A 23,918-nucleotide genomic window follows, 5' to 3' on the forward strand; every position below is an offset into this window, starting at 1 on the left:
AAAAAATAAACCCAAAACTAAACCAAACCAAACCCCAAAAACAACAGCAAAAAACCAAAACCAACACCAAACTGAAACAAAAAGAAAACCAACACCAAAACCCCAGATGCTGCTGCACAGGTGGTGTTGGGGTTTAATCCATACAAACTTCCATCTGTATCTCAAGTGGGTTGACATTCACTGAAAATGCAGTGAGGAAGAGGGAGTTATATATGATATATGATGGAATGATTGCATATCCTTATTTCCTTGAGAAAATGTATTTTCATTTCTTTAATGAGAATGTATTTTCATTTCTTTAACTTGTTAAAGTTAGTAATTAATAGTTGCTAGGTTTGACTCTGAAATGGGTTACTCTACTGCTCCAACAGAAATGGCAGGCTATTACTGTAATGGTGCTGCAGTCCGTCAGGGAACCTGTACTAAACAGAATTAAAAGAGAGGGGGCTATGACTGGGCTGGCAGTAATTTATAGGGTGAGAGGGGGAAGTGGGTTTCCCCTGCTTTTTTTCCTCACTCTGATATAATTGTACTTCTGCTGAAAAGGGGAGAATAACCAAGGAGTTGCTGTGGAGTCAGGGGTCAAGGGTGAGTCTCTGTACGTACCAGGACATCACTATTTCATGGTTGCTGTCTCTGTATCACTGCAGTGTGCTTGCTGAGGTGGCAAAGCCCACTTCTGTCTCTGTCCTGTGAAAGAAAGTTAGAGGGGAGGTGATCTGTCTAGGCTGTGGAGCCAACTCCTCATTACATAAGCCTGTTGTGCAGATTTAGCCTGCAATACCGCTGAACACTAAACCCACTGGTATTGACTCTACCACTGCAAAGGTATTGAAAGGTGTAAAGGGTTTGTGTACTTTCATTTTAATCAAATTGCAAGTACTTTTCTTGAGCATCAGTAATAATGTCTTTTTGAAAGTGCTCTGTAGAAGGCGAAAGTCTGTGAATTTTTACTTTAGTATATTATAGACCTATATTTCCTTGTTACAATTACTTCAATTTGTATAAACTGAGGATTTCTCTTGAGCACAGAGTTTGATGTTAAAGTTTTGGATCCTGCCGGTCTTCTGATGTCTGAAACTTTCATAATAAAAATTATGTCCTTTGGATTACTGGACATAACCCTCCAGATTTCTACATAGAAGATTGAGTCTGTATGGCACCTACTATTTTAAATTCTCCTGGTAACACTGAGATATACCAAAGAAGTTATCTCAAAGTCCTTTATTTTTCAGTATCATAAGATATCATTCAGTACCCAGCAATGTCTATGAGGAGTATCAGTATCCTCATAGTCAACTGGAAGATCACAGTCCAGACCATGAGTAGGCAGATCCAGTTCTGTTAAAGTTTCAAATGTTTTTTACAGGACTCATGGAAGGCTTGGCCTATATTTTTAAAGTTCGGTTGGTTTGACTTGGTCCAAAGCTGTCACGCTCTTAAGAGGACAAGGGTAAAAGTGGCTGGCTGATTTTCAGTGTAAAGGTAGATCTTGCTAGCATCTTCAGCAGAATTTCTGTACTGTTTCCTTCAGTGGAGGAGGCTTTGAGAGAGAATGTGCTGTTCAGCTGATGGAGGGGTACTTGAAGAGGAATGGTTGCTGCCCTTTCTTTCTGTATCTTTACTCACATGCTCTGTTTGTGTTCCCTGATTCTGTTAGTCTGTAGGGCTGATAAATACAGTTATTTATTAGATAGTCTTATGGGCTGTAAGGTAACAGAAAGGTTGGCTTCTCTTTCCTGTAGGGGGGAAGGAGAGAAACCAAGTAGGCACTCCTAGCTGCAGCCTTCACTGCTCAAGAGGTGCACAAACACCAGAACTGAATTACCTTCAAATAACCCATCTTAAGGTCAAAACAAAAACTTGTCAAAACAAACCAAAAAGCAAGTAGTTTTCCTTTCATTAATGCTGCATTTCCCCTGCTTGAAGCTGGTTCATTAAACTGAAAACTGCTCAAAACAAACGTCTCTGTAAAGAATGCTTGGAGCAAAATTAATTAGTTTCCCTAGGTTAGTAATGCATCTTGCTTCTAAAATTGAAATTATTTTTTCCAATAAAGTCACAACACTTGTTATCAGATTTGTCATTAATTGTAGGAAATAGGAGTGTGAGGGAAGAATTTGTCAAATCTAATAAAATATTTAATCTGACCGTGCTTATGTTTGCTGTTCCTTTTTTTAAATGACAATTTATGTCCTTTTAAAGTTGCAGTACAGTTTGGAGAAGAGTTTTATTTCATATAAACTGTGTTTGCAAGTGGAGATCCACTGAGAAATTAGCAGGGAATAAATAGCATTTTAATTCTGCAGCTGTTTCTTTGGTACTCTAAGTGGTTGGGTTTAATGCTTTGCAGTGGCTAAGACAAAACACAACTGCAAGGTCAGAAAAGTAAAACTTGTGAAGAATTGTGATTTGTTCCTACCCTCAGATAGGAACAAATACCCTCAGAAAACTGAGTGCCGCAAAATTGCCCATCACAGAAACTAGGTTACAGGCAAGCTCATGGAGACAACACCCTGCTAGGTATTTAAAGCAGTTCATAAGTTGCCAGCTGGTGCACTGAGAATTTTGGTTGGAAATGCCAAATAGATTCACTTAATGATCAGCGCTTGCTTCTAGTAGCATCTCTAAGTATTTTTTTTTTTAATGAAGAATGAGGATATATAGAACATATAATGTGTAATAACATCACATTGATATATTCTCATGGGATGAGACTAAATTTCAGATGCTGGCTGCAGTTCAGCCTTATCCTGGTAGTCTGGTTCCCTCTGTGAATAATTGAAATGTTGCTGTTGCAGTGCCAACAGAAACAGCATGATTCAGGTTTTGAGGGGAGGGGTTATTTTTGCTTTTCTTGAAAACAATTTTTAAGGATTTCTTCCCACTAACAGTGCTTTTGTTATCTTGGCATCCTGACTGTGTCTACTATGTCTGTCTGGCTTTTTTTTTTTTTTTTTAATCTCCTCCTTATGTGTAGATCTTGGTGCTGAATTATGCTTTCCTTGCATTACATTCTGCCAAAACTTATAAATGTGGGAATATTAGGGACAGTAAGTATCCAAAGTATTTATCATTATGGACATTTTTATTTCTGCTGGAGTCCCAAATTTCCTTTTTTCCCCCTTCCACTGTTAATCCCTTTTTGTGTTGATTGTTATATTCTTTATACTATGTTGAGGGTTTTCCCCTCCTTTTTTTCTTCCTGCAGAGAGAGCATTTCTGCTGTAATATCTTCGTTTTATGCTGTTGATCAGCTCATTATCTCTCCCAATAACAAACTTATTTTTAATGTATTTAAATTTCTTTAATGATACCAAATCCATGAATGGGAGAGACGCTGCTTCCTCGGCCCACTTTTATCATCATGCCTTTGAAAATATTCATCCTGTTGAAAGTATTGGACTCATAACTTGAAAATCACGTTCTGTGTCTAGGTTTAGATGTCACATCACTCTGGCAAGATATTTCTCTTCGTGGGAGACCTGATGAGCTCAGAGATACAGCCTGAGCCATATCTGCACAGCCTGCACTTTGTGGGAAAAATGTTTTTCCTGTGTTTTCCTTCCACGGATGTGGAAGATAACTGTCTCTGCATGCCTGTGTAGTCACACAGTAACTAAAGGGTTACAAGCAGCATGAAAACAGAAGTGTTCTGAAGGGTTTCTAGTGACTGCTATTCCCTTTGCTTTCTCCTGCTTGCCAGAACTGCATGCATGGAATTGAACACTTGTTTTAGCATGATAGGAGACCCATCACAGGGTTTATGTGCTGCATTAAAGCCTCCTATCTGAGCTTAGGGTAGCAGTAATGCAAATAAGGGAACAGTAGGTCTGGCTATGAGGGCTGGCTGGAGGAAGGGGCGGTACTCTGTGAGCAGTTGATTTTGGGAGGGAGGATGAACTGATTTCTGATTTAAAGACATTGAAAAATCTCTTTTCTCATTTAAATGAAAACAAACGAAAGGATGCAATAGTTAGGCATTTTTTTAGTTTTTGCTGGCAATTGTATTTACTATCTCTGATGGTAATTTTCAGTATTAGTTTTCCTGAAATGAAATTTAATTTAGTGGTTATGAAGGTATGTGGACAAGACCCTCCTACATCTCAATCAAGTTACTTCTTATTTTGTCTAAACATTTTACAACAGTATTCTCAGCCGATCTGTCCAGTTGCTGTAGTGCCAGCACCTTGCCTCATGGTGCAGCAGGTGTTTCATAAGCCAGACAGGGATTTCCACCTGTTCACACTTCACACTATGACTGTGACAGCCCTACTCCTTCTTTGTCACTGCAGGCTCTATTCTCTCCAATGGATACAATAATTGATGTATCCATCCAATTAATAGCTTTGGGAGTGTATTGGGGTCCATAAAAGATGATAGGGAATAGGGATCCGAGTGAGGAACGCTGTGTTGGCGCTCCTTTGCTCTTGTTTTTGTTTGCTCTTGCTGTTTGTTTTAAAGGGATTATAATTGATGCTAATTTAGGGCCCTTGGCACAGGATTTGAAAAGGGAGTACATCCACTTGGCAAATGCTAGTTCTTGGAAATCTTGCTGCAGAGGAACAGAAGCAGTAACTCTGAAAAAAACTCTCAATTTACTTGACACAAACTGCCTCCAAAGGAATTTCCTTAATACATCCTCTTCAGTGAATGCCTTTTTGTTTGTTTTATAGTACTTTGTCTTTGAAAGGCTTAGTGTTTTTTTAGAAGTGTTTTGTGTTTAGAACTTGACAGAGGTTAATCCTGAAGGAAGATTTCAGGTCTGCTTTTCTTGTGAGGTGGGGAGGCAACAGAAAAGAGAAGATAATGAAAAGCCTTTAAGAACAAGATAAAATAAAACAAGATAAAATAAAATAAAATAAAACAAGATAAAATAAAATAAAATAAAATAAAATAAAATAAAATAAAATAAAATAAAATAAAATAAAATAAAATAAAATAAAATAAAATAAAATAAAAAAAATAGTTGGGTTAAACTGAAATCTGGGCAACAATCAGAAACTATGATCCCTTTTATTATACAGATCAGAAATGTAGGACATTTTTATCAAATCAGATGTAATGATATTAGACTTTTTAGTATTACTTTGATAATGAAAGTTAATAAATTGCTTATGACTCATTACTTGCTTGCCAGGAAATGTACTGACCTTTGAAAACACTCTAAGTAATGAGTGAGGGGATTTTTGAAAATATTGTCGTGTTGGAGGTGATTGATTTCCTTCAGAAAAAGACTTTTTAAATGGACTTTTGCAATTGGAGTATTAAGTGGGAAACTCACATATATTTCTACTAAACTGTAATTGATTTATAACATGTAAAACATGTGCTCCCAATACAAAACAAGAATAATAGCAAAGCAAAGGTTACCACAACTAACTAGCCCAGCCATGTGTTAGAGGGAGGAATGGTAAAAAGGTTAACAAACACTTGCAAATGAAGTTTTGCCTTCACAGAGGGAACTGAGCAACATTGCTTGGCAACTGGTGAGATTCCAGCTGTTCCTATTGGAAAAAGATCTGTATGCAGACTAACAAAAAAAAATCATAGCTGTCAATAGCTGATTCTGAGCTTCTGGTGTGACTTGAACTATTGCCAACTGCTGTAGGCAGAGGATATTAATCATTGCTCACAAATGGTACTCAAATGTCTCAAAGGGATAACGAAACTCAGTGACAACTTAGCATGTCCAAGAAGATGTAATAGAGGTGGTGTTGGTGGTGATACAAAAGAGTAAAACTTAATGAAATTTGTACAGGACGCTGGCAGTTTGACAGCATCCAGGAAAGCATGTTTGTGTGCACCAAAACACTGCTGAACGCAGTAGCTTTGAGAATCTGTTGGGGTGTTTATTTACAAAATTCAATATGTCTCTGTTATTTTTAAACCTTGGCAGGTGTTGTTTTAAGCATGTGGTAATGCACTGTCTACTTTGCATCAGATATCTTGGAAGCTTAGCAGAAACCACTGAGCATTTCTCAGGCAGGAAAGTGGGAAAGTGCAGAGGGGCATCTTGGCTCCAGCAGCTGTCAGTTGCTCTTTGTTCTGGGCATCCTTCTCACATCCTTCTTGCACTGGGTTTTCCTCAGGCTTCTCTGTGCAGAAAGGTCTCTGTGCAGCAGCACAGCCTGGGCTAGTAAGCACATTCCTTACAATACTGAGCAAACCTGTCAGCTTCCATCAAATCGCAGTAACCTGATTGCTTTGGGTTTGCACTCTCTTTTGGCATAAAGAGGACTCCATTAAACTATTTTTTCACATAGATTGTTGTTGCAGCTGAAGTGCCAGGGAAAATGACTATTTACTCTGCTGTCTGTCAAATAAAGGGAAAAGAAAGCATAGATCCACGTTCCTCTGCAGAACATTATTCCTCTGTAGTGCTGATTAGGGATGTCATTTTACTGTGTACTGATAATAGTTAAAGTCAAGAACCAAATACTTAATGAATGTTTAATTACAGTAGTTAGTTGTTTAAACATTTCTGGGACACAATATTATAATTAATTGCAGTTATTAATTCTAGGGCTCAGTCCTTGTCTTTGAAAGCTCGTGCTGCTGTGGTCTCCAGACCTTCTCTGTCAGCCTGTGAGTTCTGGAGTTTTAGAGACTCCAGACATCCCTGTCACAAACACCATCTCTGTACTGCCCTTTATGACTGCTTTCTGCTGAGGCTTCCAGTTCCCAGGCTGGTGTGTGCAACTCGTGAGGACAGGAGGGTGGATGGGACAGGAGCTGAAAGGGCTTCCTTGCCCTCCAAGGTGAGTTGGATGACCAGGGTAAGGCAGAAATAGTGCACATCTATCAAGTTTACATGGCTGTTCCAGCACATGGAAGCTCTTGGGAAGCTTTAATGAAAAGTGCTAAGACCACCAAGCAAACTGTTTTCTACTCTATTTTTAGAGTGCACAATCCTTGTGACTTTGTGACACAAATTCCCTTTGGAGCCCTGTAATCTGTAACATAAAGAGTATTAAATGTGCCAGAATGTCTTTTTCATCTCTCTTGATATTTCACAATCTAGGTATGTTAAAGTCTTGCTAAATCCTTATGGAGTCCATTTATGAATTGTAAGGATATTCTGCTTCCTATGAGGTATTTTCAATGTTTGTTAGCTTACAATCGAGTAGTTCTTTCTATGCAGTAAAATTGACTCCTGGAAACTTGAGCTTAACCCTAGTAGCATTTCTTGAAATGAGCAAATTTTCAAGATCTTCATAGATTTTCAAGATTTTCATAGACACCAATTATTTAAAAAAAAGTAATTCCCATTGTATTTTGCAGAAAATTAATTTTGATTGACAATTTTAAGAAGGTCACATTCATTTAATTAGAAGTTGTATTCACTCCTTCTACTGTTGTTTTATAAAGATTACTCAGATTTTTGTGCAATTTTAATCTTTCTGTTTTCTCAGAAAACTTAGGATGATGCAAAAAGAAAGAACCAATTATCTATCAAGCACTTGCATAATCCTAAAATATACCTCTCTGTAAGTATATAATGACAGTGTGCACTTTTAAATAAATTCTTCCAGCACTAACAAAGCTGGGGATTTGATGAGTCTCACAGGCCAATTTCAAGGGAGCAGAAAGAGACAATTTGTCACAGTAAAGTGATCTTAGGACCTGCTGTCTTTATTTTCTTAAAACATGAAGTATAAAAATTTAATGCTGTAATTTTATGGATATGTTCCTAACTCAATTCATAGGGATTTAAATACAGTAAAGTAGCAGTATATAATAATTTTTGTGAAAAGAGTTTTGAAGTCAAACTGCCTACACTGAAGTAACTACCAGTCCTTGGAAGTTAGAGGAAAATGGTAAGTTCATAAAAAAATCTCCAGTTATTTTATACATATGAGCTCAAAATTCTTGGGATCCCCCCTTTCCCCCCCCGCCTTTCTCTCTACAAAGTGGACTCTGGGTTTCACCTGATTTACACATAAGAGTAATTTAAACACCTAAGAGTTTGGGTTGCAGAGGATGATTCTGGCTCCCGGTCAGACTTCTGTACTTGCTTTTTCCAGTCTCCAGCCTCATTTGTATACTTTACACAAGGACACAAAGCATGGTCTGAGCGGGATATTGGACAGAATTAATGAACATGGTTGTACTGCTCTTTATGCCTCTTACACAGCGGAAAAGTTCTGCATCTGCTAAGCCAGTATAAATAATGCCAGCAGTAAATAAATTACACAAAAAGATTTTTGAGTAAATATAGTGATATGATTAACCTTTTATCTTTGCTGATACAGACTGTGAAAATGAGCAAATTGAATTGGGAGCAAACCTGTGCTCCCCTGCCAGATGCCTCATCTTCCTGAGGCCACAATTTGGAGGGACACCTGCACCACTCACCTGCTGGCACCTACATAAATCCCTTGGCCCTACAGCCCCAGCAAGCCTTTGTGACAGTCACATTCTTCTTTTCGGTGGCCTTGAAATGAGTCACAGCATGTACAACCTGGTGTCAGGGGGATATGTGTGCTGTCTTCTATTTGTGTGTTCATTTTCATGGATGAAAGTTTGTTCTGTAGAAGTAATTTGACATGAATAGAAAGCACAAAGTTTCTACTTATATGTGATTTATTTCTCCTGCTGTTGCGGTACTCAAGTTAAGATTTTGTCCTAAGCTTTTAACTGTAATTTCTAGCAAGAAAAGTGACTTCTTATTTTCCCGTAATTCTTCCAGTCCATGCATGCTGACAAGTGAGCCGTGACACCCATATATCCTAAGCAATTAGTGTAGCACTTCCAATAAAAGCCCTCCAAAAACTGGATGATGATCATTCCACCCAACGCTTTACAATACTCTGTACTTTCTGTGCCTAGGTAAGTATTCAAATGTTGTCTTTCTAAGTGGTTGTTTGACTGTAAAAGCTGGTGTGGAAAACACCATTAGGACCTAGCTGTGCTGTTTTGCCAGTTCCTTGTTATCAGCTGAGTATCTTAGAAGGGATATTTACAGCAGTGAGCATTAGCAGGTTGACTTTTTTGGAATGATTTAGCATTACTGTATAATACTGTGCAATATCTTTATCTGGTTCAAGTAAGTAAATATTAGTTTGAGTGAAGCTTCTAGATTTAATACTGTAGAAAAATGTCAACAATTTCAGTGCAGTGTAATGTCATTTGTTTGGCATAATGGCATTGCACTGATGACTCACCTATTACCTGCAGCTATTTAGAGCTAAAAGAGAAAGGACTCATAATGTCTTTTCATTATATAATGAGAGAAAAGGTGAGTCTTGTGTCACACTGTTGACTTTCCTCAAAGAAATTAGGTGTGCAGAAATCCAACACAAGATGATGAAGGACAAAATGGTCTGCAGGAGAATAAAAAAGTTAAAGTAAGCTGAAATTGTCCTTAAACTGGGTGAAATGGAAGAAGATTGTTTGGTGTGAATTTATTTAGCTTTTATTTAAAATAACAAAGAAAGCTCTTTTTCACCCTCCGATCAGAGCAGCACAACAGTAATATTGCAGTGAGTAGTCTGATAATTATGGCTTTTCTAGTGGGCAAACTATGCACATCCTATTGCTTTTACGTAGTCTATTCTATTGTAGTTTATGAAGAAAAGAAACTATCTTGGGAATCAGAAATGGATAATTAGTGTCAGCAACAAATGCAATTATCCTTGCAAAATTAGACTATTTAGAGTAGATTGGGGGTTTTAAGTCATGGAATGATTTCAACCAGAAGAGGGCTACAGAACGCTGATTCCAATCTCATCTTAGTTTTGCTTTTCCTGACTTCCCAAAAATATTGATACTAGCTGCAAAATTTAGATACATACTTAAAACTCTTGCCTTGCAGAGCCATGTCTCCATCTAGAAAGGAAATCTGGCTCCTTTTCTGTGTTAAAATACTGACTAAATATGGAAATAAATTTGTTGAGTTAATCCATGCCAATCCTTTTGTTTAGTTCTTTTCTGTTTCCACATGTTATTGTTCCTGAAAGCTTTTCACCTCCTTTATTACTCTATTACAGATACCTGCAACTCCCTACTATGTGATGTCTTCCACCAAATGCCTATTTCCAGATCACCACTGGAAATATTAATTAGCACTGGATGCAGACGGGGCTGCACCCAAGGTGCCCTTGATTAACACCTGCAGACTGTAGGCTTCCTGCTGGATGTGTGCTGCTCCATTCTTAGGGTGACATTGGTGATGTCCCTTTGCATTTATGTGAACATAATATTAGAGTGACACTGAGGAGCAGGGAGGAGAGGGGTACTTCCAGCTGGGTGCCAGAGAACGGAGAACTCCTTCCAGGAAGAAAAGTAAGAATTATTTGATGCTATATGGCTGCTTATTTGTAGTTGTCTTACAGCATTGTGCAAATGCCTGCAATTTCAAAATACTCTGGAAAGTTAAGTTTACTTATTTTATTTATTTTGGGGTTGGGGTGGCAACGTTAGGGGATTAAAGATTCAGAGAAAGTTTCATTTAGCATTTTATGTGGTGTACAGTAGCTTAAGAGAAGGACCATCTGGTGACTTAGACAAAAATGATTTAGGCATGTATTCTTCAATTGATTCTTCTTGTGTGGGTGAATGAAGCAAACTAATTAGACCCTGGCCTTCCATTGCTGTGTGTCTTTATCCCTGATCCAGCATAGCATTTTAACTATCCCTCTTAAATATCTCTGAAGTTTGAGACGTTTTATCCTGCTGGAGGTGACCATGTAGCTGACTGCAAGCCTTGCACACTGCTGACAGTCCCAGGATTGTGAAGGGTCTTAGGTTTGGAAACAAAATCTTTGTTTTAGCTACGGTAGGGACAGTTGTGCCCTAAGGGTGAATCACTGCTTTGGAGGCCAGACAATGTTTATTATATTATTTCCTCAAGAGTTACCTGAGAGTCTATTTACTCTAGATTCAGAGGAGCTCCTTTATTAGATGATGCCTGTGAATGTGCCCTGCAGTCTGAAATGGATGCTGCTGCTTGGGAAAGCTGACAGATTGTTTAAAATAGCTAGGACAGAAATAATAAAAATCTTTGGAATGTCTCATGTATTCCAAATATTGTTAAATACTTTTAGTTGCAAAACTGGAAGAGGAAACCAGGCAGGCTTTTGCCTCCAGCTAGGTAATTTGCTGATAGGAAAAGTACTAATGTAATGATCAGTCAGCTCATGTATGAGCCTGTTGCTTAGCAACCAAACAAGTGAAGTTTCACTTCTCACTACATTTTCCAGATCTCATTAGATTCAACAAATAAAATTAACTTTATCTTCAAAATACAGAAGAAAACCTTGCAGTACAGAAAATGTAGTCTTCCTGTTATGATATATATTTATACTTACATATAAGGAACAACAGGTATAGCTGAAATGAATGCGTAATCTTCATGCAAACTGCTAGGATAAAGGCAGTTCAAATCAGTAAATATTAGCTACCTGTGTTTTCTAAACTAGCATATTCAGATGTAAAAGCACTTACTCCTTGTCCTGGTTTCAGCCCAGCAACCAGATCAGCCCCACATGGCTGCTCATTCATTCCTTCCCAGTGGGTTGGGGTAGAATTGGAGGCATAACAGTGAGAACTCAGGGGCTGAGCTGCAGACAGTTGAATAGGTAAAGCAACAGCTGCACATGCAGGAAAATAGAATAAGGAATTAATTCCCCACTTCCCATGCACTGACAGGTGTCTCAATGTCCCCACTTCCCTCTCCTCCCCCCAGCTCTGTGTGCTGAGCACTGCCCCACATGGGCTGGGAAATCCCTTGGGTCACTTGGGCTCAGCTGTCCTGGCTCTGTCCCCTCCCAGCTCCTTGGAGAACACTTTATGACTAAGCTAGAGAGATTTCTCTAGGTGGTGATAAGAACATTCCTAAATAACATTTTTAAAACCAAGATTTATACAGTGAAGCTTCCACTGTAAACTTTTTTCCCCCTGAACTTAAAGAACAAGTCTTAGACTGGTCTGGAAATACCTGTTTCACACAGAAACAGAATGCAATAAATGCTCAATAAATGTTCAGAAAGTATCTAAAAGATACATAGAAATTGTTAGTGTTCTACTCTAAAAGTGTTTAAAGCATTTTGAAGAACAAAATGCAGTGCACTCCTATTTGAGGTTTATAGAACTGACACAGAAACAGTGATGCCTGACACACTGTAAGAAATTATGTCCAAAATCAAACAGGTTTTGCACGCCAGGATCATCAGATATGGTTAAGGTCAATAGTATGTTTCTATGCAGACAGCTGTTAAATTGGTTGAATTTAACTGGTGGAAATTAATTTGTTTCACTTGGCTTGGACAGATATGGCTTGTGTTTGGAAAGTCCAGGTTGAAAATCAGATCTTCTCAAAGCAAACATCCAATAGTACTTAACATCTGGTACAACCGGAGAGGCCTAAGGTAAGCTCTTGATGTGTAGCAGAGAGAGGCTGGTGACCTTGAGAGACCCTCAGTGGTGGCTTGATGATTTCCTCCCCCTTAATGGGTCTATTTCTTTTATCTTCTTAGGGAAGGTAGAGCCACTGTGGCTGTTTGTACATCTCTTCCATGGGGAAGATGCTATGGAGCGACAGCACTTGAGCTAAATTTATAGGTCCCGCATTTTACACTTCAGTGGCTTTAATCTTAAAATTAGGCAATTCATTAGAGAACAATTACATTGTCCAGAATAGTCATTTGCTAGAACATTTACCAACATTTGCACAGTGTACAGTTTACAAACACTTCCTTCAGGGAATGTTTTTAGGCTATTCTTCAAGTAATTTTCAGGTTGTGCACTCGTTGTGCACTCAAAGTGAATTATTTCACCTAGATCCTGGGTCCTGAGATGCTGTAATATTACAAAGGGAAGTGGCTTGAATTGCTGAGACTTAGCAGCTACTTAAACTCAAGTAAGACTGCAATGTCTTGATATCTTTTCTACCTTTTCTTTCACCTTTGTTGTGTTGTAATCTTCACAGCAGTGTTGTTGTTGCTTCTCTGCCAGGACTCCTCTCCAGCCCTCTCTGAATGCCTCACCCCCTTTTATCCCAGCTTTTATCTCCACAGGCTACAGCTGCTGCCCAATCAAGGACATCACAGCTGCAGCCCATTTACAATAACTAGGATCAGGGCAGGGTCACTTCTACAATACAGAGATCTTTTACTGCCATACATATGTTTACAATACATATATTTGCTCAGGCCCCTCACATTTCCCCTTTTTCTTTTAACAATTATACAATTACAATACACATATCTGTCCCAGCTCTCAGGCTGCCACAGCTCACGGCTGTCTTGAATACATACAAAACCCTAGATGTTCCCAGACTCCTTTCCTCAAAGGCCATATTCTCACAGCTCTCAGCTGTTACAGCTCCTTAATTCAAAGGCCATATTATATTCTAAAGTCCCAGCTCTCAGGCTGCCACAGCTCTCGGCTGTCCTATCTTCTATCGTGTCTGGGGGTCCCATACCTTCTCTCAGTGTTTTCTTATGGCTGCGTGTTCTTCATCACATCGGGGTCACCAGCTGTTATAATCTTCACAGCAGTGTTGTTTTGCTTCTCTGCCAGGACTCCTCTCCAGCCCTCTCTGAATGCCTCACCCCCCTTTTATCCCAGCTACCTCCATGGGCTACAGCTGCTGCCCAATTAAGCACATCACAGCTGCAGCCCATTTACAATAACTAGGATCAGGGCAGGGTCGCTTCTACAATACAGAGATCTTTTAATGCCATGCATATGTTTACAATACATACATTTACTCAGGGCCTCCACATTGTTGTATTTTTAACCCAGATAGATGGAATCCTGGTGTGACTGGGGGCAGCTGCAGAGTTATTCTGTTGCATGACATGACTGGGCAATGCTCTGCATCTACTGGGATGCTGTGGGTCGTGTAGCTGCTCATAAGGAACTGGGCTGAGCTGAGCCTGAACCTGAGGGTGTATTTGAATCCATGCATACAGGAATGTCTGCCCTATGCTTGCCTCTCTCCTCTGGTGTCCGAGAGACAGAGCCATCAGGCATGGGCTTAAACAGCAGGGAAAATGGGTCATGTGGAGAGCTGTCACACACTGGCAGCCAGCAGTGGCTTGATGGGAGTGATTCCATCTTAAGAAGCTGTGGTTTGAGCCACTTTTAATGCTCATCCCTGAGTGGACAGGCTTAGTGAGTTGTAGGTGAATCCAGTGGTGATGTGTGATAGAAAAATTTTAATCCTTCCCTTTGCTCCAAACTAATGCCGCATACAGCAGAGATTCCATTTTGTTTCCATGGAAGGTTTTCATAGCTCTTTCTGCTCAGATTATTTACTTCATTTTTACAATAAATACAGGAAAATACAGTAGATGCTTCTCAGCAAGGCAGGCCTGGTGGGGTGTTACTACTTCTACTGAGACTTGGGCGTCTGAGTGCAAAGCAGTGGGAAGACAAAAAGCAGAAAAAATAATTACCTAATAACATCTCTGACTCATGGAGACAGAATCCTGAAAATATCATCCAGGTTTTGCAGTTCCTGCATCTGCCTCTTCTTAGCAATCAAATCTAACTATCAGTATTTGGTGTGCTCATGTTTCTAGAGATAATTGCATTTAACAGCTTTAATTTATGCAAGCCTCAAGGAAGAACTTTGTTGCATTTGAGTTATTTCTTTCTCCTATTTGTCTGAAACCAATCAGGCAGATAGGACTGTGCTTTTGTTAATTTCCAGCCTAATTTATCTTCACTATTTTTTATCTTCACCAGTTTCAGTTTATTTTTTTTTCTTGGCTACAGAGGACTGTGATGAACTTGCAGTGAAAAATCTGAAACCAAAGATAGCGTTTAATCAAAATATTTGTACATTGAACTTAATTTCCCTGATTTATTTATTTCTTTAGATACCTGATATTGGAGTTTAAGTGGTGGAAATAAATATTAGCAAAAGCAAATGATCACAGGGAAAATTGTACTGATTCTCATAGCTCTTGTCTTGGGTTGATAGTATTTCATTAATTTCATTTGAGATCCTATGTGACAAGCATAATTATGATATAATAAGACTTAGCTAGGTGGTGTAAAATTATCTGCCAGTAAAGCCTCAAAGACAAGGTCACATAGAGTACAAGTGTCTTCAAAATTATGTTTCTGGAACTAAGTGTTCTAGCAACAGAAAAAATAAAACATACATAAAAGTAACATTTTAATTTTTGGCACCACTTCTAGCAGCTGCAAAGCAGTTCACCAAAATGGTTTTTCTAAAGCATTTTAAAAAGCTGTTAATGTTAATTTAGAGTTCATTTTTGTTTATACAGGACAATATTAAAAATTGGCTTTGTGGAAATGAAGCTGGGAGTTAAGAAAGCAGTAAACAGTTCTTCAATCATCTACTACATTTGGTAGGGCAGTTTTACACCTCCTGCTCCTGAAAAACAAAACAATGCTCTGATCATTTTTATGAGATCAATATACATAGCTACTTAGCACAGGTGCCTGTAGCTAGTATTATATTTTCTGTGAGCTTTGCTCTGTCTAGATTGTACCCCAGAATATTTTCTTTACTTATTTAGTCCTATATGTAATTAGGATAGCCCTAATATTGCTTCTGTGTATGGCCACCCTATCAATCCCTGTATTAACAGAGCTCCTGATATAAAGACTGGTTTTTTTATTCATCCCCATTATGCAGAAAGGAAGAAATTCCCCCTTAGAACTTCATGACCATTAAGGGCTTGATTAAGGGTGCCTTTTTATGAGGTGTCTGAAGATCCCTGGATGATTTCTGCAACTTCACAAAAGATTTGATGTTGATGCTTCTAGAAAATTAAATAATTAAAAAAATAGTTATAACAGGGATTTTTGAAATTATAAGAAATATTTGTGCCTGTTTTCTGACACAAGGTGAGTCCTTGTATCTCCTTCCTTCTTGCAGGAGATAATGAGTTTAATTTTGATTGAGATTAATTTTGATAATATCTACCTAGATTACCTTGTATATATCTCTGTCTTTATATCTCTGTGCATGTATACATATATGTTTATTATGTGGTTTATAGCATCAACTGTACTAACTCCAGAAGTAGGTGATTTCTAAGGGTTTGGTTTTTTACTAGGTTTTTTATTTGATACTGCTTTAAAAACAATCCCTGTCACTGTTCTATAGCAGCAATGTATTCTTTTTCCCTTTGCGTTTTTTTTTTTTTTTTTTTTTTTGCATCTTCTTTCAAAATCTAACTTGCTTTCAATTCTATGTAAATACTTTTACCTTTGGGTGCAGTGTTTCTTTAGTCTCTGCACTTTGACACTTCCCATGTGAACCAGCACCCTGCTCCGGCCTTATTTGAAATGAAAGGTAAAGACATACCAGAGGTAACTCCAAGTTCTTTGCTGATGGGGAAACACTGACAATTAAATGCTTTAGATGGCTCTTCATCAACAAGTCCTTCACCACAATCAAGAGTGATTATTTCTCTGGTGTGATGGTGCCATTGTTTCTTGTTGCCCTGAAGAAAGCCATCAGGGCACAAGTGGACATGACAGTTTGAAAGAGGTAATGGTTTCTCTTTTTGAACTTCCTGATTTTTGTTTTTGGTCTTATATTTTTGGCCTTGAGCTTGACTCTGCACTTTACTGAGAAATTGGAATATAATTATATGCAATTCGTTAATTAAATCATTGTGTAACATTTGATTGTTCTAGTTAATAATGACTTTGAAATAGAAAAAGACTGTCTTCCTGTAAATAATGAAGAATTCAAGGCAAGGAAGCAACCTCTTTTCCATTCTGCACCAGAGCAGTGAATAAGACCTCTTTCCTGATCCTAAACTGGCAAGAATTTTGTGTAGAGACAGAAAAAGTTAGAGAGTGGGGATCATTTAGTGTTACCATAGCAATGTCTTCCTGAAAAAGGCAAAAACCTTCCATAAAATGGCACCTGGTTTAGCTGTGATTTAGTTCTACAAATGGCTCGTCTAGTGTAAGATTTGGGACATAACCAGTCTTTTCAATATTAACTTTTACCTTTTGAAATATGCGGATTGCCTAGAGTTGATGTAGAAAAATAGAAGAGTTTGAACTCAACCCCTACCCCTTCCATGCCCTCACAAACCCTACAAAACAAACAATCATCACCTTCTCCCAGATGTCCAGGCAGTGTAAGACACAATCTGTTGAAAGAGAGAAGGTGTCTTTTCTCATTAATGTCACAGGAGCAGGGTACTGATTTCTTCTGCTTTAAGTTTTTTTTCTATGCTATATGGCCAGCTCTATGTTCAATTATTATTTGTTTTAATTTCTTTTTATAAAGACCTCTAAATAACAAGAAAAGACTGGTAATAAAGAGAATTGGTTTACTTGTGCTTTCTCCTCTTTGTCTGTGATCTTTGTGTTCTAATTATGTTCTCAGCTTTACTTGTGAATCCTAGTTTAGTGATACTATATCCTTTTACCTTATTTGTGTCCAAATTGCACTCTAACAAGTAGCAAGGTTTTCACACTCTGCATTTTTAAAGTAATGTTTATTTTAAAAATTTAATGCCAGTATGCTTTTCCCCCCACAAGATTTGGATCAATACAGTAAGGATCTGGTCTCTGATGGACTCCAATACATTTCAACAGGAGGAGAACAAGAAATGAACTCAGAGCTCAGTTTATGTGTAAATGTCAGGGAAGCAATACTTTTATGCCATCTCGGTTTAAATTTAGCTCAGTGTGATTTAGGGCCATTGTGATTCAGGGTTGATGCTGGCAAGATGACTTCTGATCCTGGTCCCACATTGATTGCAAGGACTCAGCACAGCCCTAAGGAATACAGCAATCAGTGTCCCCCAAGGAAAATCTGGGGGCTTGGTGTGCTTTCTGGTCTGGACTTGTACATTGCCAGCTCAGTGCTTATAATGCTGGAAGAAAAGACTTGTCCCTCATGGGTCAAAACAAGATTGATTTTGCTCAGTGTCCTATTGGCCACAGTGTCTGTAAGTAGATATTCAAGAAAGAGTGAAAGCACAGCAAGCAAGTACCTATTTCCCACCTTCAGCTACATTCATCTCTGTGACTCTCCTGAGCTGGATGTGATTTCAACCTCTTTGCTAACTCATAGCAGGAATATTTCCCGTAAATGTGAGCCTTTGTAAGCTTCTAGATCTACCAACTATTGTCTCAGCATGTAATATATTTTTGTGCATGTTGTGCCCAGCCATGACCTTCTTGGTTCTAATCTGTGTCACTACCTGTTTTTACTAATTTTTTTAGTAGATGCTAAGATCATAATACCCTTGGTTTTTTCCCAGCTCTTATTTTTCTATGCAATATAAAGAGCTCCCACCTTCTGGTCCTTACCAGAGTGATTAAAGCATGTGACTACCTACACAGCAGATGTAATTTTCTACTTCACTTGACTACTCAGGTGAAGTGGGTTTAATGCTAGTGGGTTTGTTGTTCATTTTTTCTACTTACTGTACTTCTGATCCTGCAGTTTCTTGAATTCCAAATGTATCTTTCCAATTTCTTTCACAGTGAACAATATTGAAAAGAAATGGATCATCTCCCCAGTGGCAGCCCTGTTCTTTGAGTGTTCTTTGTGCCCTGGATGTTGGGTATCTAATGAGCCTTTGGTGCTTCCAATGAAGAAGGATTTCATTTAAGTTTTGGTTCCATTTTGCTTGGCTGAGCTTTTGCCAGTCTTGGTATGGTTTTGCATTTGATGTACCATTTAATTTTCCTCATTTCAATGCAACTTCAGCTTTTAAAGTCTGTCGTCTTGCTTCTAAAAACCCCACACTGTGCTGATCAGCTGCTTTGGTTTCCTGCTTCTTCTCCAGCTCCTCACCATGGCAGCCTTCACTGGCCCAGCAACTCCAGCAAGATGCCCTTCAGCAGTCTTCACCACTGTCTCTTAGTATTCAAGTCTTTAAAATGTTATTTTTATCTGCCTTTTAGTAAGTTTCCTAATTTTTATGTAATCTGCCTCCCGGAAATTGAGCGCCACCAAAGGATTGGTTTTCCTTTTAATTTTTTTATCGTTACTCTTGCAGGAGATATCACTAGCTACTTTGTGGTCAATTCTGCACTGATTGTTGCTAGTTCTGTGATTCTGATTGACCAGTCCTGACTCAGGACCAATTAGGATCTTGCCTCCTGCTCATGAGCTCGCAGGGAGCTGCTTCACACCATTACTGTAGCATCTGAGCAAATGATCTTTGCCCAGTTTGTGAACAGTAACTGAAGCTTCCCTGTTGGCTATTTGTTTATTACACTCTCTGATCTCCCCTGGCATCCTGTGGTTAGTGTGGTCCTCCTGTTCAGCTAAAGGGTAATACTGCAATCGTTTGTTGCTGCTTTAAGCTAGACATCGCAAGTGTCATGGGTTCTGTGGTGCTTGCTGAGATGTTTCCACCCTTACATCTCCTTAACATACAATATCGCTGTACAGGTCACTCATTTTCCTGTCTTCTCTGGTTTTGAATGTTTGGAGGAGTTTTTTTCCCTTTCATGATTTTTTTTTTTGTTACTGATAATAAAATGCCTTACTTACTTCCTTCCCCCAAATTCCTCATACACTTTGTCAGTGCCTTCACTTTAGTACTAGACATTGCAGTTCCTCAGATGCATATTTAAGATATGAGAATCTTTATTAAATTGGACATTTTGTGAAGCAGCTCAAAGTTAGGTCATTTGTTATTGTTTTCATTGTGCATTGAAAATATTTGTGCTGCTTGTGCATAGACTCACAGGCTGAGTCTGTGTCCTCTACTACTCCAAAGAAGCTCATAGCTATTGCTCTTTTAATTTGACACTTGGGCTCATTCTTTATCTTCTGACTCTGCACTCAGGCACTCAAAAGAGTGCAAAGACTTTTTTTTTTTTGACTTCTCTAACTTTTCAGAATACTGTGTTTGATTTTAATTGATCTATGGTGTTATTGTTAGGTTGGATGTGACATACACATGTGATTAGGGTCTAAGAAGAAAAAAGTTTTTTGTTCTGTGTGTTCTCCAGCTTATATACTCTTAACAAAGTGTGATCTTAAGTCATTAACTACATCACAAGAACTTATTATATTCATTTGTACAAAGAATTAGCATCAATATAATTGGCAAATGTTTACAGAAATTTAATAAGGCACATGTACACATCTACTTATGCATGTAGTCTAGCTTACAGAAATTTTCATGTATCTTTTCTAATCTTCAAGCCCTCTCATAATGTGGAAATTTAAGATTTAGAGCCCAGACCTGCGTTCATGGGCTCTAAAATCCATAGACATGTCAAAAGTATTGGCATGTTTCCATTACTGAGTAGTTCTCAGCAGCCAGTGCTGTGCTTCTGGCAGGAAAGGCTACACAAGCAGCTTCTTTCTCCAGAGTTTATCCCCTATTCTTCCCTCTAACCCTCAAGAAATATGTTTATATCTAATATCAAAAGGTACAAAAGAGGTAGATTAATGGCCGTGGTAATTTGCCACACACTTTCATATATTTTACCTGTTCACTTTTAATTCCAGTAAAGGATATATATATATAGAAACCCTATTATGCTAATCTAGTTTCTTCAGTGCTTTATATCTTGGTACAAATATATTTTAAAGTACAAAATGTAACGATATTTGCCATGAGTAAAATTCCAAAGACCATACACATAGGTGGCACTGGTTGTGGAATGATTTGTCAAGTTGATTCCTTTCAACACCTTTCATGTTTTAATGGGATATCTTCAAAATATATTCCCATTTTAAAGCTGAATTGTTGTCTTTCAGTTCTTTATAACTGAATGGGAAGTCGTTTTGTATCTGTGAATTTAGGTTACTGTCTGTAGTAATGGAACTGTCTTTTTTTCAATTTAGCAAAATACCATTAAGAATTAATTTATGATCCAGCTACATTATTGATTCATAGAGGTATGGAGGAGTTTTACAGTCTGGGTATTCTTTTCAACAAAGTTCTAAAGATAATTTTTAAAGCACACTATGCTCTTTCATTGCACTGTAACTCATATATATATAAATGCAATTCAGGGAATGTGTTTTTACTGGAGGTGGAGGTAGCAAAATGTAAAATTACCAATAACAATGTGACACTGTGTACTGGATGCAATTTTATATTTCAGAAGCAGGAAATGGAGAAAAGGATGATTAATTTAAAGTAGTATAAGTAAAATCCTACCATCTCTTAGTACAAATGTCAAATCCTGGGAGGTAATTCTGTTTGACTGTAGATTCAAAGTAGGTAACAGAGACCAAAACAAATATGTAAGGTCCATATGGTACAGTGATGGACTATGTTGGAAAGGTTTCATTTATGAAGGAAAAAGTGTTGTTTAGTGGTCATGTTACATCTCTTTAAGTTCCTTATTTTGTCTTTCACTTCATCAACATTTAAATGGGAAGTGGGAGTTCCTTCAGGAGTTCCAGCAGGTGTCTCACAGCTGAGGAGGCAGTGCCTCCCTCCCACTGCACTGCTGCTTTTAGAGAAAGGAGAACCCTCAGCCCCTTTATCTTCAAAAGCTTTTTTGTCTCTTCTGTCTACTTCGTCTGTCTGTGAAATTACCCCACTCTTCTACTGAGAAGGAAAAATTCCTTGATTCCAGTCAATCGCTGTTCTCTTTGTTATCTGCCCTGAGACTTAGGATTTCATGCATGCAAGGTGTGTGTAAAGTGCTGCATAGTGGCAATAGTAGTGCTTTACCCAGATGTGTGAACTGTTCCATGGATGTCAGGCAAGGCCTTTCACTATATTTGACCCAAGAGTAATTTATAGTGGCAGGATTTCTGCCTCATACCTACTGGCTCCTGATGCCCAAAAAACTGGGCTGATTTATGTTCAGTACCTGCCCCATGCTGCTGTTTCAAATCCTTTTTGCCGTGGATTGTGATCTGGATGTTAATTTATCAAAACTGGGATTCACAGGTTGCAGTGTTATAGCCAAGCTAAGAGAGTGTCATAAAGAAGGGTCCATTCATCTTGTGAGACTGCATGTAAATATTGTGTTCTATAGCTTTAGCTAGGTGACTGTATTATCTCATTAATCATTTTGTGAGGACTTCTGTGTTGTTGTTGTTGTTGTCTCTTCTCAAGGATAGACAGACATTTACCACTTCCGTGATCAATAAATGAATTATTGGGAAATAGTGGCTATAAACTGGGGTAGCAGCATTGTTGTCTGCTGCTTTTGTTGGCTGCCTTCTGCAAGATCTGCAGGTGGAAACAAAAGGCCAGGGTGTAAGAGCTGGCTGAGTAACCTGCTGCATTTGAGGTATCTAATTTCAAAAATAAATTGAGTTTGGACTTTATGTCTTACTGGCTCTAAGCAGTGATTTTCTATCCTTTCTCTTAACCTCTCCAGGTATTGATTTTTTCGCAGTACCGTATTTAACATTTGCTGTGCAGAGGCACCCAGCCCTTGCAGCTGTGGAGCCCTGCCCGGCATTCCTGCCCTGGCATTCCTGCCCTGCTTAGCACCTTTACCCATGCTTTAAATTAACCAAGTGGAAGTTCCTATATAGCAATTTAATTTTCCTCATGTGCGATCTTTTCTTACTAAGTGCTGCATGGTTGAGCTTAGCCAGATAGATAGGTGTCTTTCACATAATTTGTCTCTCCTTACAAATTTTAAGGAAAACACAAACTGTCAAAATAACCTTACAGATCTCAGAAAATGCTGATGAATTTTTTCTCATAAAAACAACAGAGGAAATCAGAGTTCCAAAATAAATGCCACCCAGAGATCCTTAGTATCCTCAAATATGAAAAGAACACTTATACTGACAAAGGAAAAATGTTACAATCAAGTTTGTGTAAACTGATATATAATGAATACAGAGAAGAACCTTGGGAAATGTCTGAGAAATAACTGACAACATGTAGCAGCTCCTTTTCCTCTAATGTAAGTTTAAAACTTTTCTGACATAGATGGCTTTTTTCTACTGAAAATTCACTGTTCTGGGACAATGATTTTTGGTAATGGTAGTGGATGTTTAGTGTAGCTTTTCAAAATGGACAATATGTGCTTTATTTGTTGAGCTGAGGAGATGTGCTTTGTGCTGCTGCTTTTCTTATATATTTATTTTTAAGTAGTATGGAAAGCCTGTATTATATGTGGAATATAACAGTGATAAAGTTGTCTAGTTGTCTGCATTCTTTATGCTGGGGGACTTTGTTTGGGGGATTTCTTTTTGTGAGTTGATGGGGGTTTTATATGAGGTTTGGAATTTTTTCTTCTTTTTTCCATAGCAGTTTATATAAATCAGATCAGAAGAGTAAGTTGCTGGAGAAGTTGCCCCAGTTGGCTACCCCAGGAGGAGGTTAATTGCATCCACACAAAATAAAACCTGAAGAATAAATGCCTCGTGTTTGTAGGGCACCCATTTGTAGGCACTAAATTATTCCTTCTCTGAAATCAGATCCCTGGGTTGATAACCAAAGCTGAATGAAAAGGAAAGTATTTCTCTTTTCCGACATTTCTGGCCACAGCGATGGCTCCAGCTTGTACAGCTGCTCAGGTCAAGTGGTGCCCTAAGTGGTTGTGATGATCAGTCATGTGGAGATGAGACTCATTTTGATTTATCTTTCCTGGGTAATTTTATCTTGAACAGTGTGTCTGCAACATGGGTTCTTCTAGTTCCATGCCTGCAGCTGAGGAGGCAGAGGGCGATTTGGTGAGTCAGCCACTTTCTGCAAAGTGTTTTTTAGAGGTAGGTTTCAGATTTATCAAATGCCCTTTTTTTTCCATGTACTTTTGAAGGCCATATTGTCTGAATTAGGGAAATCACTGGGTACTAGAATGAGAAATGAGCTGAAAAATAATTGATCAGCAATTAGAAAGGTTAATCCACTCACGGCAGAGAGCCTGAGATTTATCCTGATGTACTGCTATTCAGTTAGTGTAGGTATAAGTAAAGCAAGTCGGGAAAAAAATCTCACAAGTCCTAGTTACCATGTCACGGATTGGGAACATTAGGATTTTCCACAGGAATAGATATTTAGCAGAATACA

Source organism: Melospiza melodia, chromosome 9 (genome assembly GCF_035770615.1).
Source record: "Melospiza melodia melodia isolate bMelMel2 chromosome 9, bMelMel2.pri, whole genome shotgun sequence".
Taxonomy (NCBI): Eukaryota; Metazoa; Chordata; class Aves; order Passeriformes; family Passerellidae; genus Melospiza; species Melospiza melodia.